This window comes from Hyla sarda, chromosome 5 (genome assembly GCF_029499605.1).
Source record: "Hyla sarda isolate aHylSar1 chromosome 5, aHylSar1.hap1, whole genome shotgun sequence".
Lineage (NCBI taxonomy): Eukaryota > Metazoa > Chordata > Amphibia > Anura > Hylidae > Hyla > Hyla sarda.
The window spans coordinates 73,602,736-73,623,402 of NC_079193.1; the positions used below are offsets into that span (position 1 = coordinate 73,602,736).

General features: G+C 42.9%; 1 protein-coding gene across 2 annotated transcripts in view; it reads right to left on the reverse strand.

Moving 5' to 3' along the window:
* The window catches only part of VILL (villin like), an 87,538-nt gene that overhangs the window by 61,720 nt on the left and 5,151 nt on the right, over positions 1-20,667 (reverse strand). Inside the window, exon 1 of one of the 2 annotated variants that reach the window (XM_056519688.1) lies at positions 2,739-2,850. The exons of the other annotated variant lie outside the window; for it this stretch is intronic. The gene's annotated coding sequence lies outside the window, so the exon portion shown is untranslated. Of the gene's footprint in view, positions 1-2,738; positions 2,851-20,667 lie in introns of those variants that run through there. 2 annotated transcript variants of the gene reach the window in all.

Consider the following 20,667-nt stretch of genomic DNA (forward strand, 5'->3'; position numbering starts at 1 on the left):
AAATGAAAGTGGAGATGGACTTGTTTTGTATAAATCGAGGATGGAACCTTTAAACTTATTTCCTGATGGTGGTCCTAAGTTCTCCCAGTACAACGCTATTAACGTCATGACATCACTGTTCTATATATACTGAAAGCTATGTCAGATACACATCCCAGATGCCCTTATATTCAACTGGGCTTCATTCTTCCAGCTCTTATTTCAATATATTCAAACAAGAAACTCTGCACATTATTATCCTTAAACACTGTGCTTAGAAAGGTTTGAAACAATGGACACCATGATCAAGTATAGAAATCCTCCCTATTTTGATGTGCAGTAAATAAATTGGTGCAAATGCCACTAGACATACACCAAGGCAGGGAGCCGAATTGTTTTGCACACCACACCTAGACCAATTTAGTGCTGCAATGAAAAAACATTCCTTTAATAGGGGGGAAATGCCAAAAGAAATCTACCAAGGACACCCTAGGCCTGGAAAACTGGAAAGTCTCGTTTGCTGAGACAGGTTGAGCCTTGTTTACTTATCTGGGATCTAGGCTAATTTGTTAAAACTCTGCACAGATATTACTATAAAGCTTCCCTGCTCTAAGAAACCATATATTTACCTTGAGACTTTAAAATGCACCAAATGTATTAAGAGCCTCTACTGATATCGCAATAAATAAGACTTATAAATATGCAGGCATAAAAGCCGAAATCTCTCAGCACTCCTTGCTGTCTCGATATCTATGTATCCTGTACAGCTCTGACTTTAGGAGTTTTTATGTGTTTGTCTTTTTTAGCCTAAACAACCTAATAATAAAAAAACACAGATAGGCTGCTTTCACACGGGCATAATATGGTATGTCGGACTCCGGAGCATTACAGAGGTAAGTAGATCATGGGTATTATGACTGGAACTGACAGAATCATAGATCACTACGATGCCTTTATCTTGGGTCTCTAGACCCAGTTGGACTGGGACTTGCACACAGGTGAAAACAGCCTTATGATGATATTTTATATTTTTATGTGCTTTATTATACTTTGAAATTATGTATCGTGTTTATATATATATATATATATATATATATATATATATATATATATATATTTTTTTTTTTTTTTTTTTTTTTTTTTAAGTACAATACTATATTTACAGTACAGTATTCTATTGATCTTATCCAGTTGGTACATTTCTGTGAAATGCCTTTTTATCACATATGGATTTTCTTTTGCTTATTTGTTATTTTCTCTGAGAGCTTTATCTTTTCAAGTGTGGATTTGCCATGCTGCCTTTTTCATCTCTATCGATCATTATTTATTTATTTATTTAGTTATTTATTTGGTTGGTTAGCTATTTATTAAAAAGGACCCTGTTTAGGTGAAAACTGTATTATTCCTCTGTTACCACTCCTGGAAAAATATTAATAAATTGTCAATACGTGTTACCATTCATCTTGTCAATAAGGTTTGTGCCTATACATGATGACACTGTCCTCACTAACTGGACATTATCAGGGTATGTTTTGCAGGGTTGCAGCTGCAGTACGCTGTCATTAGCAACCGCATACATGCATTTTTTAAGTGTATTATGAGGAGTAAAATGTCAGTTTTTTCCCCTCAAAAATATCCAATTTACATATATTAAATTTCCTCTAAAACAGCAGAAAATGTACTGCCACAATTATATCAGTTATAAAAACCAAGTGTTTGGAACATGTTTTGAGACCTTCTTATGTCTGAAAAATGTCCAATTTATTTACATGTTTCTGATGCACATAAACACTTCAAAACACTTGAACCTGGCAAGAAAAGACATAATTTGCATAAAACACCTATATAGGTCCCAAAAATGCAAAAAATAAATAAATAAATAAAAGAAAACAAACAAACAAACAAAAATCTCCAGGCTAGGTGTAAAGGGGTACTCCGCCCCTAGACATCTTATCCCCTATCCAAAGCTACTGGGGACCCCGGGGATCGCCACTGGAGCACCCCGCTATCATTACTGCACTCTGCACGTAATGACGGGCAATACAGGGGCCGGAGCATCATTACGTCACGCCTCCGCCCCTCGTGACGTCACGGCCCGCCCCATCAATACAAGTCTATGGGAGGGGGCGTGGCGGTCGTCACGCCCCCTGCCATAGACTTGCATTAAGGGGACGGGCCGTGATGTCATGAGGGGCGGAGCCATGACTTCACGCTGCTCCGGCCCCTGTATCGAACGTCATTACGCACAGAGCGAACTCGCTCTGCGCAGTAATGATAGCGCGCTGCCGCAGCGGCGATCCCTGGGGTCCCCAGCAGCGGGACCGCGGCGATCTGACATCTTATCCCCTATCCTTTGGATAGGGGATAAGATGCCATGGGCGGAGTACCCCTTTAATAAATGAAACTAGGCTTAAACAGATTTGGAAATTACTTCTATTTAAAAATCTTAATCCTTCCAGTTCTTATCAGCAGCTGTATGCTCCAGATGAAGTTCTTTGCTTTTTGAATTTTTTTTTCACATAGAGGGATCATTGATAGAATTTAAAACAGCCTTTTCACTTTTTTTTTTCTCTACTCTGCCTCTAGGGGGACGGTAGATTGGTCACAGTTGCTTAAATCTTTGTTTGGGACAAGTTCTAAGCTTGCTCTGTCTGAGTGTTGCTTTGGAAGGGAGGCAGTTGAAAGAGAGTTGTAAAACAGGAGATATCTGCTGTGCAGAGTGAATCTGTGGAGCTGGAGTGACTTGTGTGAGTACTTACATTTGCACATAGAGGGATCACTGATAGAATTTTAAACAGCCTTTTCATTTTTTTCTCTACTCTACCTCTAGGGGGTTGGGTAGATTAGTCACAGGTGCTTAAATCTTAGTTTGGGACTCAGTTCTGAGCTTGCTCTGTCTGAGTGTTGCTTTGGAAGAGAGGCAGTTGTAAGAGAGTTGTAAAACAGTTTGAAAGCAGGAGTTTGAGACCGCTGTGAGTATTACTTTGTGAAATCCCCATAACTCGATGGCCTCCATGTTGGAATATGCAGTCTGGTGTACATCTTGCGCAATGTATGCAATCCTTGAACAGCAGTTTGAGGGTGCATATTGTTGTGCGAGATGTGTGCGAGATGTTCATTTGGCAGCCCAGATCCTGGATCTAGAGGAGCAACTGGCAACACTGAGATGCATTGACAACTTGGAGAGGAGTCTCCTGCTCACTGAGCAAGTACTCTCTGGGGTAGAGGTGGGGGAGGATAGTGGGACGGAGGTGTAGGACAGTCAGGCAGTTAGCTGGGTTACAGTTAGAAAACGGGGTAGAGGGAAAAGTGTCAGGGAGGCTAGTCCGGATCTGGAACACCCCTAAAAGTTTGCCCGGTTGACAGATGAGGGGGGGATGCCATTTCAGAGCTAGCAGTACTGCAGCAGAGCTCTGTCTCTGACCGCCAGGGGGGTGTCTGCTCCAGTAAGGAGGGAAGGAGGAGGGCAGGGCAGGCCAGACAGGTACTGGTAGTGGGGGACTCTATTATTAGGGAGACAGACAGGGTGATCTGTCACAAAGACCGGGATCACCGAAACAGTGTGTTGTCTACCTGGTGCTCGAGTCCGGCACATCTCAGATCGGGTTGACAGGTTGCTGGATGGGGCTGAAGAGGACCCGGAAGTCATGTTACATATTGGCACCAATGACAAAGTAAGAGGTAGGTGGAGTGTCTTTAACCTCTTAAGGACCGCATCATATCGCGGCGGTCCCGGCGTTATAGTGAAGCCGGGACCCGTCTCTAATAGCGCGCGGCACTGATCGCTGTGCCGCGTGCTATTAACCCTTTAGCCGCACGCTCAAAGCTGAGCCGCGCGGCTAAAAACGAAAGTGAAAGTTGCCGGTTAGCTCAGGGAGCTGTTCGGGATCGCCGTGGTATAATTGCAGCATCCCGAACAGCTGTAGCACAGGAGGAGGTCTTCTTACCTTCTCCTGTGCTGTCCGATCGCCGAATGAATGCTTCAAGCCTGAGATCCAGGCTTGAGCATTCAATCGCCGAAAACACTGATTGATCCATTCCTATGGAGATGGATCAATCAGTGTAAAATATCAGTAAATGCAATGTTATAGCCCCTTATGGGAGCTATAATATTGCATAAGAAAAGTGTAAAAAAAATCATTAACCCTTTCAATTATCCCTTCCCCTAATAAAAGTTTGAATCACCCGCCATTTCCAAGAATAAAAAAAACACAGTGTAAATAATAATAAAAATAAACATATGTGGTATCGCCGCGTGCGGAACTGTGCGAATTATAAAAATATACCGCTTTTTAAACCACTCATTCAATGGCGTACGCGCAAAAAAATTCCAAAGTCCAAAAAAGCGCATTTTTGATCACTTTTTATACCACAAAAAAAGTGAATAAAAAGTGATCAAAAAGTCTGATCAGAACAAAAATGGTACTGCTAAAAACTTCAGATGACGGCGCAAAAAAGCACCCTGAACACAGAAAAATAAAAAAGTTATAGGGGTCAGAAGATGACCATTTTAAACGTATACATTTTCCTGCATGTATTCATGATTTTTTTCTGAAGTGATACAAAATCAAACCTATACAAGTAGGGTATCATTTTAACCGTATGGACCTACAGAATAAAGATGTGGTATCATTTTTGCCGAAAAATGTACTGCGTAAAAACGGAAGCCCCCAAAACTTACAAAATAGTGTTTTTTCATCAATTTTGTCGCACATTGATTTTTTTTCCCGTTTCACCGTAGATTTTTGGGTAAAATGACTAATGCCATTACAAAGTAGAATTAGTGACGCAAAAAATAAGCCATCATATAGAATTTATGAAAATGAAATTTTTAAGAGTTATGATTTTTTAAAGTTAAGGAGGAAAATTTTAAAATGAAAAAACGGAAAAAGCACAGGTCCTTAAGGGGTTAAAAATGATTTCAGGGACTTAGGCCACAAGCTTAAGGCAAGGACCTCCAAGGTAATATTTTCTGAAATATTACCTGTACCACGAGCAACACCAGAGAGGCAGCGGGAGATCAGGGAGGTAAACAAGTGGCTCAGAAGCTGGTGTAGGAAGGAGGGGTTCATGGAGAACTGGGCCGACTTCCCTGTCGGATACTGGTTCTACCGTAGGGACGGGCTTCACCTCAATGGGGATGGTGCAGCTGTGCTTGGGGAGAAGATGGCCAGAAGGGTAGAGGAGTGTTTAAACTAGGGACTGAGGGAGAGGGAACCTACAACATAGAGGGGAAAGATAGTGTAGATAGAGAGCTGGGACTTATCAATGTACCTGGGGGTGGAGCGGAGGGGGGGGGGGTTAGAATAGTTAATAGGGATAGGCGTCATAGGAAAAAAAACATACACCATTGAATTGCATGTTGACTAATGCCAGAAGTCTGTCCAATAAAACTGACAAACTGGAGTTGAAAATGTCTGACGAGAATTATGACATAGTGGGTATAACAGAGACTTGGTTGGACGATTGCTGTGACTGGGCGGTCAACATACAGGGATATAGTCTATTCAGGAAGGATCGGACAAAACGGAAAGGGGGAGGAGTTCATCTTTTTGTAAAATCCAGTCTGAAGGCCGCACTGCGGAAGGATATACGGAAGGGAAACGATAATGTGGAGTCATTCTGGGTAGAAATATATGGAGACAAAAATAAAAAAAATGATGATAGGGGTTTGTTATAAGCCACCAAACATAATGGAAGAGCCAGAAGATAAGAGTAACTAATGTGCAGGTAGAAGGACACCTAGGAAATAGTGATCATAATATAATACATTATAACTTGTTCTTCAATAAGGGAACCTCTTGAGGGGCCACAAAAACAATGAACTTTAGGAAGGCAAAAGTTTGATCAACTCAGAGAAGACAATATAAAATGGGATAATGTCCTCAAATACAAGAATACTGACACTAAATGGGAGACTTTTAAGAATATTTAAAATTCTCACTGTAAGAGGTATATATATACCTTATGGTCAGGAATAAAAGAAAACCAAAAATGGATGAATAAAAATGTTAAGGGGGCTATAAATGACAAAAATAAAGCATTCCCCCCCCCCCCCCAAAAAAAACCAAGTGGAATTCCAGCCTGAGTTTTTTTTTTTTGTCTTCCTCTGGATCAACTCAGTAGGGACTCATTAGGGATATTGGTTGAACGTGATGGACTCTGGTCTTTTTTAAACCTTATGGGCTATTGGGGAGATTTATCAAACCCTGTGCAGAGGAAAAATTGACCAGTTGCCCATAACAACCAATTACCATATTTTTCGCCGTATAAGACGCACTTTTTCTTCACCAAAACTGGGTGGAAAAAGTCGGTGCGTCTTATATGGCAAATACATCCCTATCGCGACGGTCCCTGCGGCCATCAACGGCCGGGACCCACGGCTAATACAAGACATCACCAATAGCGGTGATGCCTTGTATTAACCCTTCAGACGCGGCGATCAAAGCTGACCGCCGCGTCTGAAGGGAAAGTGACACTAACCCGGCTGTTCAGTCGGGCTGTTCGGGACCGCTGCGATTTCACCGCGACGGTCCCGAACAGCTCGACTGAATAGCCGAGTTAGTGCTTACAGGACACCGGGAGGGACCTTACCTGCCTCCTCGGTGTCTTCTCCGTTCAGGGATCCCCTGTATGGCCGGCGCTTTCCTTCCTCGTCATCACGTCGTCGCGTACGTGCGTCAGCGTGCGTAACGACGTGATGGCGGCGATGGAGATACCCGGCCGTCAGCAGAGACGTTTCCGGAGCGACAGGGACACGGCGACAGCGATGGAGCGACATCCAGGGCAGCGGTGATGGGTCCGGAGCGGCGGGGACAGGTGAGTAATACCTCCTATGCAGTGGTCTTCAATCTGCGGACCTCCAGATGTTGCAAAACTACAACTCCCAGCATGCCCGGACAGCCAACGGCTGTCCGGGCATGCTGGGAGTTGTAGTTTTGCAACATCTGGAGGTCCGCAGGTTGAAGACCACTATTGGGTTAAAAATCTTTATTTTTTTAAATTTTGCACCTATAAATTGGGTGCGTCTTATACTCTGGTGCGTCCTATAGGGCGAAAAATACGGTCGGTCGCTTCTGCCATTTTTAAATGGGTCTTTGAAAACTGAAAGAAGTGATCTGATTGGTTTGTATGGGCAACTGGTCATCTTTTCCTCTGCACAGGTTTTGATAATTCTACCAATATGTTACTATGTCTGACCACAGTGCTCTCTGCTGACACCTCTGTCCGTGTCAGGAACTGTCCAGAGCAGGAGCAAATCCTCATAGCAAACCTTTCCTACTCTGGACAGTTCCTGACATGGACAAAGGTGTCAGCAGAGAGCACCGTGGACAGACAGAAAAGAAATTAAAAAAGAAATGAACTTCCTCTGGAGCTCACAGCAGCTGATAAGTACTGGAGGGATTAATATTTTTAAATAGAAGTAATTTACAAATCTGTTTAACTTTCTGACACCCGTTGATTTAAAAAAAAAATTCCACTGAAGTACCCCTTTAAGAGGAGTGGGAAATATAAAGGAAGGAATTATACTTATCCTTCATTCTGGATCCGCGGTTTTGCAACATCTGGAGGCCCACACTTAGGAGACCACCGGTGAATGTGAATGGCAACACCCTGTTGTTTATTTATTAATACATTTCCTGGAAGATCTGTACAATGTATAGTTGTAAGGTGCTTCAGAATAGTTACTTTATGTTGACAGGTTCATCATTGTATAGTGACCGCATTACCCGGCACTAGGGATGTAAGAAAAAATCGATTTGCGCGATTATCGCGATTTTTTGTTCCGCGATACTGAATCGATTTTAAAATTCTGAGAATCGATTTTTTTTATAAATTATTATAATTAACATTTACTGTATTTCACTCACTGAGTCACAGTCCTATTTGTCTGTCTTATTTTTTTATAACACTTAAACTCCTGACCACTAGTTGGCAGTGTACCTGTTATCAGCTCTGTCCCACTCGCAGGCTGCTACCGCGAGACTACAGACTCAGAACAAACAGGAAGGAGAACGTACGCACTCACAGGACAACTCTCGCGGGACCTTGTTCTTTCTCAGCTAGAATAAGTTTTCCCAAGTTTTTAATAGGGAATATCGCGATATATCGTGATATATCGCCAACATTACAGTATCGCGATATATTGCGATATATCGAATCGCCACCCTGGTAAATTATTGGCGATTCACACACCTACCCGGCACTGTACACAGGCTATAAGGAATTTATTGGAAGTCAATTGGCCGCATGGCACAATACTGCTACAGGTGAGCCCGGGGTTAGGATCTCCACCTGTATTAATGGGGAATAAAGGGTTAATACTTTAAAATCTCTTCTGCTGGATGCATTGGCAGGAAGTCAACATTGTACGTGGCTGTGTATATTATACTATTGGTTACCTGGCAGGTGGTCCGTTTTGCCACACAAAGCCTGGATTCACAAATAGTTCAAGTGTTGTAGACTGATCTATTGAACTGAACTATTTCTATTCTTTCCCAATCCAATAATGTTCAATATAAACATATTTCGTTTCAGTAAAGAGCAACTGTATCCACATGCATGTGACTGTGTTCATATCAACCCGTCCAGATTATGTATGCACAGGCCAAGTACATTTGTGCACTATATGTGACATATACATCAGATAAAGCTTCTGGTCTATCGTGTCCAAAAGCCTCCATTCAAGTGATGGAAGCCAAGAGTCATCATATGGTTTTTTTCTAGTTTTTTTTTTTTTTAACCTTACAGAAAATCCCAGTAGATTTAATTTATCTGTAAGGTTTAGTTCACATTGCCATTGTGCTCCGTTCCGTGAACAGGAGGGAAATTTCAAAACTGACTGCTGCCGTATCTCCGGCCAGACCTGTGCCACATCTCATTCATTTAAATGCACCAATTTGTAAATTGCTTCTATTTAAAAATCTTAATCCTTCTGGTTCTTATCAGTTGCCGAGGAAGTTGTGTAGTTCTTTTCAGTCTGACCACAGTGCTCTCTGCTGACACCTCTGTCCGTGTCAGGAACTGTCCATAGCAGGAGAGGTTTGCTATGAGGATTTTCTCCTACTCTGGACAGTTCCGAACACAGACAAAGGTGTCAGCAGAGAGCACTGTGGTCCGACTGGAAAGAACTACACAACTTCTTCTGAAGTATACAGCAGAGAGGTCGACGCAACACGCATTAGCAGCTCACATAGAGCGGATATGTGGGGCCCTGTTTGGGAGATCGCGGGGGTCCCAGCAGTTGGACCCCCTGTGATCAGACACTTATCCCTTATCCAGTGGATAGGCGATAAGTTGTCTTTTGCCACTGATGTCCTTTAACCCTTTCAAGACCAAGTCAATTTTCATTTTTTATCCTCGCATTCTAAAAGCTATAACTCATTTTTAGGACTTATTGTACCATCTATTTACATTTCATTTTATCTTAATAAGAATGGCAAAACTAAACTGCAAAAAAAAAAAAATACAAATAAAAAATTGGGGGCTTGCAATAAAAAAAAAAAAAAAAAAAAAAAGATTATTGCTAATTTTGGGGTTTTTGTTTTTTACATTGTACAAGTTACAGTGAAACTGAAATGTTATCTGCATTCTGTGGTTTGGTGTGATAACAACTATACCCAATTTATATATCTTTTGTTTTATTTCACTTTTTCTTTTAAAATGCTCTATCCTGACCCCCTATAACTTTTTTTATTATTCTGTCTATAGGGCTGTATGACCTACTACAGCAGACATAGAGGCCTAGTTAAAGGGGTTCTCCGGTGGAAAAAATATGTTTTAAAATCAACTGGTGCCAGAAAGTTAAACAGGTTTGTAAATTACTTACTGTAAATCTTAACCCTTCCAGTTCTTATCAGCTGCTGTATACTACAGAGAAATTTGTGAAGTTCTTTTCTGTCTGACCACAGTGCTCTCTGCTGACACCTCTGTCTGTGTCACGAACTGTCCAGAGCAGGAGAGGTTTGCTATGGGGATTTGCTATTAATGTGGACAGTTCCTGACACGGACAGCGCTGTCAGCAGAGAGCACTGTGGTCAGACAGAAAAAACAACAACTCAACTTCCTCTGTAGTATATAATAGCTGATAAGTCCTGGAAGGCTTCAGATTTTGGAATAGAAGTCATTTCAAAATCTGTTTACCTTTCTGGTACCAGTTGATTTGAAAACATTTATTTTCCACGGAGTTCCTCTCCCGGCTACCATAACATCTGATTGCATTACATTGCGGGGGTGCAATTTGGGCAACCAACAGGCATGTCACATATCATTTAACTATTTAAATGCCACAATCACCATTGATTGCTACATTTAATGGGTTAAATGACTGAGCGCAGTGTGATTACTGATGTTGGTCATTATCAGTGAGTGTCAACCGCTGATAGCACACAAAGGGGTTAAATTCAATGATAAATTATTAACTGCACACTGTATACGAAAGGTTTTATGCTGTATTTGTGAATTTTCGGTTTTTATTTATTTATTGTTTTTTTTTTTTAAAGCAGCATGTTCTTCCATAGGTTTCTTTTGCCTTTGTGTGGAAATTGCATTTTTCTCCTTTAACAATTCTCCTGCTCCTGTGTCCATAATTTTTTTTAACTCTTAAAGGGGTATTCCAGCCTTAGACATCCAAAGGATAGGGGATTTCGGTGCAGCTTCCGGCATTCTGTGCCGGGTGCTACTCCTGAGACGGAGATGTGATGTCATGCCATGCCCCCTTTATTCATGTCTATGGGAGACAGCCGTCATGCCCCCTACATTCGACATGAATGGAGGGGGCGTGGCGTGATGTCACGAGGGGACATGATATGACATCACGATGGGGTGTGACATCACGTCTCTGTCTCGGTATAAGCACCAGCATAAAATTGCGTGAGCTGCACCGAGATCGCGGGGGATCCCGGTGGCAGGACCCCGGCAATCAGACATTTTATCATTTTTATCATGTGGATAGGGGATAAGATGTCTAAGGCTGGAATACCCCTTTAAATAAAAAAAAGATACAAAAACTCCAATACAAAACCCACATTGCATTTTTAGTGGTGTTTTTTTTGCCCCCCCCCCCCCCCCCCCCCCCCATAGACTATGGTAGAGAAACACCAACATTTTTAGAGAAAAATGCCTTAGTCTCAGCATGCTGCTATTTTGAAATGCTGTCACTGAGCCCCTATTGACTTGCAGCTAACTTTTGACCGCTGCATTTATTCACTATAAAGTCGCTGTGCAGCTGTTTGGGTGTTTTTTTGTTTTTTTTTTGTGGAAATTTGGTTTATGACTAATATACAGTATAATATTCTGCAACAGAAAATCTGCAGCATATCTGCAGTGATGTGAGCAGCAGAAAATTGTGCATCTTTTTCTGCATTTTTTTTGCATATTTTCTGCATAGATTTTATGCAGCCCATGATTATTCATGGAGAAAATTTGAAGAACATTTAACTCAACTTGACTTGTTTAAAATCTGCAGTGCTGGTCAGTCCATACTGCAGATTTTTTGTACATGGATAATATTTTGAAAATCTCATTCACTTTGCTGGTAATTGCAAATTCAGCATTTCCTTTTCCCACAAAATCAGTGCAAAAAATCTGCAGCACATTTGTGGATGTACCCTTAAATGGGTACTCTGGCCCTAAGACATCTGATCACGGGGGTCCTGCCACTGGGGCTGTCACGTCCCCTCCCATAGGCTTGCATTGAGGGGGCTGGGCCTGATGTCACAAGGGGGCGGAGTCATGACTTCCCGATACTCCGTCCCCGTAGTCGTAACCCTTCAGACACGGAGCGATCATTGCTCTGTGCAGCTGCCACAGGTGGGTGTCTGCATGAGAGATTGCAGGATCCCAAGAGATCCCGCCGCTGGGCACCCCCACGATCAGACATCTTATCCCCTATCCTTTGTATAGGGGGATAAGATGTCTTAGGGCTGGAGTACCCCTTTAAGATGCTCATGTGAAGCTGATTCTTTGTCCACATAGCTACCATAATAACAGTACATATAATGTCAGGCATCAGTTATTGCTAATTTATAGCAGAACAAACTAGAGAAATCTGGAGCAGGCAGCAATTTCCGGATATACTGGATTACAGCAGCAGGTGAGAGGTTGTAAACACTGGAAGCAATATGTATATTTAATTGTTATGCCCAGCTAATTATTAACGGAAAGAAACAATAAGGTCGGATTCACACTAGGGTAATACAGATACATTTTTGTATCTTTCTGGTCTATTCACACGTACAGTATTCTGAGCAGATTTGATGCGCAGGATATTCTGCTGCAGATTTCAGTGTAAACTGAATGACTGAACACATCCTGCCCATCAAATCTGCGCAGAATACTGTACGTGTGAACGGTCCCTTAATAGGGTAGCAAGTTCTGATGACCCTGTGTCTGTGTTATGCCAGTGTGAAATCGGCCTAAGGGTCAGTTCACACCGTCAGATTTAATTGTAGATAGTAGCATGTTTCCCGCTGCAGACCCCATTGATGTCACTGTATTTGGCTGCAGAGAGTCCACCCGATTCAAACTCGCAGGAGGAAACACGCTGCTATCTCGCAATTATGTCCGCCTGTGTGAACAGAACCTTAGGGTACGTTCCCACCTACTGCTTACGCAGTGTATTTCATGCTGCGCAAAATCATCTACACAGCAGTAAATATGCTGCGTATTCTGCGATGATCATACACACAGGGCTAGCCGGCAGCAGTCCTGTATGTTCAGTGATGTTTGAAGGTGGAGCTGCGCGTTACAGACATGCTGGCGCGCAGCTCAGCCTTCAATCTTCACTGAAAATACAGGGCTCTGTGCATATGATCATCTACAGCAAAATACACAGCAAAATAAACACTTATAAATGTATCCTTGTATGAGCCTCATTTTGAGCCTTAAACATCTGAAATAAATGGACCAGAAGCAAAAAAAATGGCTGAAAAAACTTTGGGGGGAATTTGTGAAAAGCCGTGCAGATGAAAAGTGAAAGACGCTGGTGAATTGAACACCAGGCTGATGGAGTACTCACTATCACTATTTACAGATTCCATTTACAATTTTATATACAATGAGGACGGTTCCTACAGCATTGCTGCAAACAGGGCATACAGGACTGTACATTAGTGACCACATTGTGGCTTCGGGCAGCCAAGTGCCCACAACAGTCAGTGAGTGTGTACAGTCCATACAGTACAGTGCTGCTGCACGAGCATAATGTACTAGACCTGTCATAAGGAAATACTAAATGTAACAGAAATTGTTGCAAACTGAACCTGCTGCAGTTTTTGAATTTGATCCCATTGCTTCATCAGCTTCTTTGTATAGGCAGCACCAGTCGGACGTGTTTTGCATTTTATGGCCACTTATTATGCAGCAAGGCTTGTGTTTCATCCAAGTCCTGTTCCATGTGCCAAGTGTATGTTCTATACTTCCCCAGAATATTTTTTCCTTTCTTATAATCAAATCTATGAGTTGGTAGAGGCATGCCAGTCCATAGTTCCTCTGGCTGTCCTAATATCCAACTGAGCAGCCAGGAGAAGAGTTAGTTATTTACGAGCAGTGTCTTGGCTCCTGACAGGACTTCTATCTTTAGGTAGTCACGTCATTTCATGTGAAACATCTCATTGTCTTTGGCGGCATTATCTCCGGAAAGACATGATGGTCTGTCATCAGGATCAGTGACAGATCAACAGTTTCTCACCACCATAAAGTCCTCCATTTAGTAAACCAAAGTGGTCGTGGTGCTAGGAAAGCTCAGTGCCACTTCCTCACCTCATGACTTTTTTTCACCTTTCTCCTGGTGCCCACATGGTTGCTATTTACTATAATGCTATAATGGGCGAACCATGGGTCACCCAGAGTAAGCCCAGCAAAGACGTGGCCAAACCCCTAAAACTTTGTTCTTTAAAAAAAAAATGTCAAGTACATTATCTTTAAAAAACAAGTTATAAGTTTTTGCTTGACAACCATCATTTTTATAAAAAATAAATAACAGGTTGTCACTACTCTACTATTGTTTCTGACATTGTTGAATAGTATGATTATACCATGATGATTCTGTCCTTGGAGGGGTATTCCACCATTACAAGTGATTGTGTATTACAAGATCACATCTTCATCAGAACCAAAGAACCAAACTGATTCTTATTTCACAGTTTTCTCTGATATGTTAAAGGGGTATTCCGGGCTTAACTAACTTTTTACTATCTTGCCCATTTTGAACAATTATGCTTGTTCTACATTTAATTGCTACACGGCTCTGCTGTGGATCGTCTACTTTTTCTTCTTTATACGGTCCCCACAGGTTTAGCGTTTCTGTTCAGGTCTTGATGACGTTCGTCTCAAGCCTATTTCACAATCCTTTACAGCTTGAGGTGGCAGCTGATGACATTTGTGATCCATCTGTACGTCCCCTTGTGCCAGTGCTCCCTTCTGTACGTCCCCTTGTGCCAGTGCTCCCTGCATTTCCACATTCTGCAGATTGCCGAGATCACAGGACGCCGGCACGTCCAGACATACAGATGGACCGCAAACATCATCAGGGGGCTGGCTTGTGAGGAAATACACGAAATAGCCAAGCCTCCTGATACCAGCTGCCACCTTGAGCCGCAAAGGATTGTGAAATAAGCTTGAGACAAACGTCAAGACCTGAACAGAAACGCTAAACCTGGGGGGACCTATAAAGAAGAAAAAGTAGACGATCCATGGCAGAGCCGTATAGCAAGCAAATGTAGAACTAGCATAATTCTTCATAATGGACAGGATAGTTAAAAGTTAGTTAAGCCCGGAATACCCCTTTAAATGAAACATTGTTACAGCCTCTGCGCTAGGCTGGAGGTCAGCCCCACACATTTTAATGTTATAACATAGAGATCATCGTAAGGTGCCCATTCACATTATACCAAAGTCGACCGAACCTGCCGCTGGCTCTCAAAGGTGTATTGTGGCCAGCTGACTCTCCACGGACAGATGATATTGGTGGAGAGAAGGATCAGGCGTGATGTCTTTTCATTGCCCAACCATTTTGTTCATGTCTGGCTGTGGCTTACACCTTTTCCTTAGAGTAGACTTGAATGTTTGGCCATGCCAAAATGTAATTTGCCTTTAGAAATGGAAATACCTCATCGCTTCTGTATTTAATAAAAAAATTCTAAAAAGACTATAACTAGTACTGTGCTCAGGCATAAGAACCCCACTTACGGACATAGTCAAATCACAGATTAATTTGTCCAAAAAGTAAACAGGTTTTAGAGAATACATCTCCTTCTGCAGATTTTCAGGACACAAAAAACTACTTGACATTACTGTGCTTGGCTAAAATTTACCTAAACCCATTTGTTTGCAGCTAAAATGAATATTCAAACATGTCTTAAGCTTAAATCTTTGTCAGCAGTAAATCAGCCTGGACTACATATAAAACACACTTCATAGTATTCAATGCATTTTTTTGAAACTGTATCCAAAGAAATGTTGGCAAATATTTGAAGTTCAGGTGGATGACATAATCTAGGTTTGACTCTGCTCTTGTGTTCCCGTGGCAGAGCGTGGGAATGAGAACAATAGTGTTTGGTGAGGCTATAGCTGGCAGTGATTTCTGAGAGATTGGATCTAAATGGAAAGAAGATTCCCTTTCTACCATTTCAGATCTAATCTCACTTGGATAAACCTAAGGATGGGGAAAACTATAATCATAGAAGTAATGGAAAATCCTACGGCAGCTGGAGGCTCACTGAGATAAAGGACTACCATCCTACACTGCTCAAAAAAATAAAGGGAACACTAAGATAACACATCCTAGATGTGAATGAATGAACTAATCGTATGAAATACTTTCATCTTTACATAGTTGAATGTGCTGACAACAAAATAACACAATTATCAATGGAAATCTAATTTATCAACCCATGGAGGTCTGGATATGGAGTCACACTCAAAATCAAAGTGGAAACTCCACACACTACAGGCTGATCCAACTTTGATGTAATGTTCTTAAAACAAGTCAATATGAGGCTCAGTAGTGTGTGTGGCCTCCACGTGCCCGTATGACCTCCCTACAATGCCTGGGCATGCTCCTGATGAGGTGGCGGATGGTCTCCTGAGGGATGTCCTCCCAGACCTGGACTAAAGCATCCGCCAACTCTTGGACAGTCTGTGGTGAAACGTGGATGGAGCGAGACATGATGTCCCAGATGTGCTCAATTGGATTCAGGTCTGGGGAATGGGCGGGCCAGTCCATAGCATCAATGCCTTCCTCTTGCAGGAACTGCTGACACACTCCAGCCACATGAGGTCTAGCATTGTCTTACATTAGAAGGAACCCAGGGCCAACCGCACCAGCATATAGTCTCACAAGAGGTCTGAAAATCTAATCTCGGTACCAAATGGCAGTCAGGCTACCTCTGGCATGCAAATGGAGGGCTGTGTGGCACCCCAAAGAAATGCCACCCCACACCATTACTGACCCACCGCCAAACCGGTCATGCTGGAGGATGTTGCAGGCAGCAGAACGTTCTCACCGGCGTCTCCAGACTCTGTCACGTCTGTCACATGTGCTCAGTGTGAACCTGCTTTCATCTGTGAAGAGCACAGGGCCCCAGTGGTGAATTTGCCAATCCTGGTGTTCTCTGGCAAATGCCAAATGTCCTGCACGTTGTTGGGCTGTAAGCACAATCCCCACCTGTGGACATTGGGCAGTCATCCCACCCTCATGGAGTCTGTTTCTGACCATTTGACTGGACACATGCACATTTGCCTGCATGACCACTCCTTTATCGAGAGTGTCTTGCTAATTGCCTATAATTTCCACCTTTTGTCTGTTCCATTTGCACAACAGCATGTGAAATTGTTTGTCAATCAGTGTTGCTTCCTGAGTGGACAGTGTGATTTCACAGAAGTGTGATTGACTTGGAGTTACATTGTGATGTTTAAGTGTTCCCTTTTTGAGCAGTGTATTTTTGGGTAAAAATTATGTGTCTGTTCATAGGTCACCCTTTATGTAGAAGATCTCATATATGATGCTACTCTTATGATGCTATGGTATAATTGCTGATGTTTTCTATTAACCAATTGCAGAGGACCCATTCCTGATTTATGGAAATCTAGTGAAGCCCCTAGTTGGGTACAACCAGACTTTTCGTAGTACCATACTAACATTTCATCAAGTATCATGCTATATGCACTACAGCTCTCAGCATAATGTACAATATTCAACATTCAGAGCATAGGGATTGCTCAAGTCCCCCCTCATTTTTTGTACTGTCTGTCCTAGGTGAAATATGTATTTAGGAATATTTTCTTGACCCTTAAAGGGGTTTTCCAATAAATTATTTTTATCATCAACCTAAAAAAAAACTCCCTGCACAACCATAGTGTGGAGAAATTTGAAAAAATTTGCAGGTTAACATACTTTTTACTGCTTCAAAAATGTAGTGATGGTGGGGATCTAAACCTCTTCAGGATGCCGGGCGTATGCATACGCCCTGCATCCCGAGTCCTTAAGCCCATGGGAATTTCGCTGTGTGATTGACACACAGGTCCCAGCACATGCGCCCTTCAACTAATGTAACGTGCCCGCTGCTGCGTGTCATCCAGCAAGCGCTCGCTCCACCAGCGAGCGCTCGCTCCCGCGCTCTCTGCACCTAGCTCTGCGCAGGCGCACTGAGGAGGCCGACGGCGGTGGGAGCGAGCGCTTGCTGGATGACATGCAGTAGCGTGCACGTTACATTAGTTGAAGGGCGCATGCGCTGGGACCTGTGTGTCAATCACACAGTGGTCCAAGCACTGAGATACAAAGTGGGCGTGTGGGTGGGTGTGGCAGCGGCGGGGCATCGCATACCTCGCACCACACCTATCCGACCGTCAGTGGCTTTGAGTAAAAGCACTTTTTAGCGTCACGAAGGCCTGCAAATATGAGGTAAACTAATTGCTGTACACAACACCTGCACACAATACAAAGGCTGTGTGCAGGTTATTACACTAAATTTCATTGCAGTTGCGCTTTAATATGTCATGCAGCATTAAATATTTAAAAGATTTGTAATATACTTTGTTTAAAAAATAAAAAAAAACTGAAAAAATGTGTGTAACAGGCTGCTATACTTATGACCATTATGGGCCCTTGTTTTTATGAAATAGCTCTCTTGTCTCGACCATATTGCCCTTGTTGTCTGGGCCTGCGGCCTCACTGAGACAATATACAAAAAGTGCAGAAGAGACAAGCAGGGCTCTGTGCTGTGCTCCAGGCTTGTCAATCAGAGCCTTGCCAATGCTGCACTGAGGATGAGGAAGAAAGTTCCCCCCATGACAAGTGTACTGGCAAGTGCCCCCTCCTCCTTAGTGAACTGCAATCAAGTGAACACCAGAACAAAGGGGATACAAGGAGATAGAAAAAGGAAGAAAATGATTGAAGCATAGGGAGCTGAGCTGGAAGCAAGAATGTTTAATTTTTCAGTGTTTTTTTTTCTTTTCACTTTGACAGGTTTTTCTTTATTTATTTATTTTGCTTTTTTAATCATGCATTTAGTACTTTTAAATCAAAGTTCCATGTTTGAGGAAAAAAGTGAAACTATAAATTCCCTATAGTTAACAGAATGACTATCTTTAGCCCCTGGGTAACTGGAATGTGCTGTAGGGCAACCCTAGGAAAAGTAAAATAATCTACTGATGCCCCGCAGATCAAAGATAATCTTATGACCATTGGAAGTCTGGATCTTGCAGATTACTAAATGCCTTAAGCATGTAAAAACAGTCACTGACATATTTAGTGTCATTATATTGTAGATAAGATTTGATGCTTGGATATACCCAATCCCAGGTGGCTCACTGTAAAGTAATTGAATGCAGTTTTAAATAGAACAAACCAGTTCTCAAGGAATTCTACCTGCTTTGCAAGATTATAGGGCACTGGCTATAATTAAAGCCGCTGGTTAATCTGCTTTCCACCCTTTCTTTGCTGATTCAGTAAAACCAGATCAATAGAATTCCCAAATCTTTTGGAGCAGCAGAAGGAGCTCCCAAAGACATAGGGCCCAGGGCTCCATTCTGCACGCCTGAAATATATCCATTATCCTGTGGAATGGGGATAAGTCATTTTAATTCGGAATACCCCTTTAAACAAAACAAGCTATATCCTGCTCTCTATATGATAGAGAGTGTAAATATAATAATGAATAATAAATGATGTAGCTCAGAATTACTGGTGGATTAGTGGAGGGACATAAGGTGGATTGTAAGATAAAGAAGATGCTCTATTATTGAAGAGCAAGCTTCCCTTATACCAGTGGTCTTCAAACTTTGGCCCTCCAGATGTGGCAAAACTACAATTCCCAGCATGCCCGGACAGCCAACGGCTGTCCGGGCATGCTGGGAGTTGTAGTTCTGCCACATCTAGAGGGCCACAGTTTGAAGACCACTACCTTATACTGTTCCAATGTGGGAGCCCTTTACTGCTTATGTCTGGCCCGGCTTAGCCCAATCCTAAAAAAAACCCTGTCCTCTATTACATCTCTTACATGGGAAGTCCCCAAGCATTCCTATTGCTTGAATATACAGTGCCACACTGCATAGATAAGGTATCAGGCCTTCATGAAGTCTGTAGAGCTTTTTGGAAAAATGTCTGTGCCCCTCTAGTATTGAATAATACTACCATAATACTACTATACATTAATATAGAATATAACCATACAGTGCCCACATAAGATTGTCATATGGTGCCTACATAAGAGTACCATACTATAGATGCTGAATAACTGTTCCGTAGAGCGCTCAAATGATATCATTATACAGTAAATAAACATGGCAGTTACTAGCCAGAGAAAATCGAGACAGAAATATCCAAGAAATAGACAAACGTAACTATTCTATGAGGTTGCCTGCTTTGGATAATGTCTTGGACAATGAGTTTGCCAGTGACGACCAACTGTCGACAAGTCTTAGCAAGGTTTTGTTGTGCATTACACAACTCCATAACACATATGTCACGATTCGGCTTACGGGTTGTGGATCCGCTGTGTCAGCGAGGGATTGGCGTGGACCGTGCTAGTGGACCGGTTCTAAGAGGCTACTGGTTTTCACCAGAGCCCGCCGCAAAGCGGGATGGTCTTGCTGCGGCAGTAGCAACCAGGTCGTATCCACTAGCAACGGCTCTACCTCGCTGACTGCTGAGAAGGCGTGGGACAGAAGGACAAGGCAGAGGCAAGGTCAGACGTAGCAGAAGGTCGGGGGCAGGCGGCAAGGTTCGTAGTCAGGATGGATAGCAGAAGTTCAGGTACACAGGCTTTGGACACACTAAACGCTTTCACTGGCACAAGGCAACAAGATCCGGCCAGGGAGTGCATGGGAGGAGGTCAGATATAGTCTGGAGCAGGTGGAAGCCAATTAAGCTAATTGGGCCAGGCACCAATCAATGGTGCACTGGCCCTTTAAGTCTCAGAGAGCTGGCGCGCGCGCGCCCTAGAGAGCGGAGCCGCGCGCGCCAGCACATGACAGCAGGGGACCGGGACGGGTAAGTGACCTGGGATGCGACTCGCGAGCGGGCGCGTCCCGCTGTGCGAATCGCATCCCCAACGGCCATGACAGTGCAGCGCTCCCGGTCAGCGGGACTGACCGGGGCGCTGCAGGGAGAAAGACGCCGTGAGCGCTCCGGGGAGGAGCGGGGACCCGGAGCGCTAGGCGTGACAGTACCCCCCCCCTTAGGTCTCC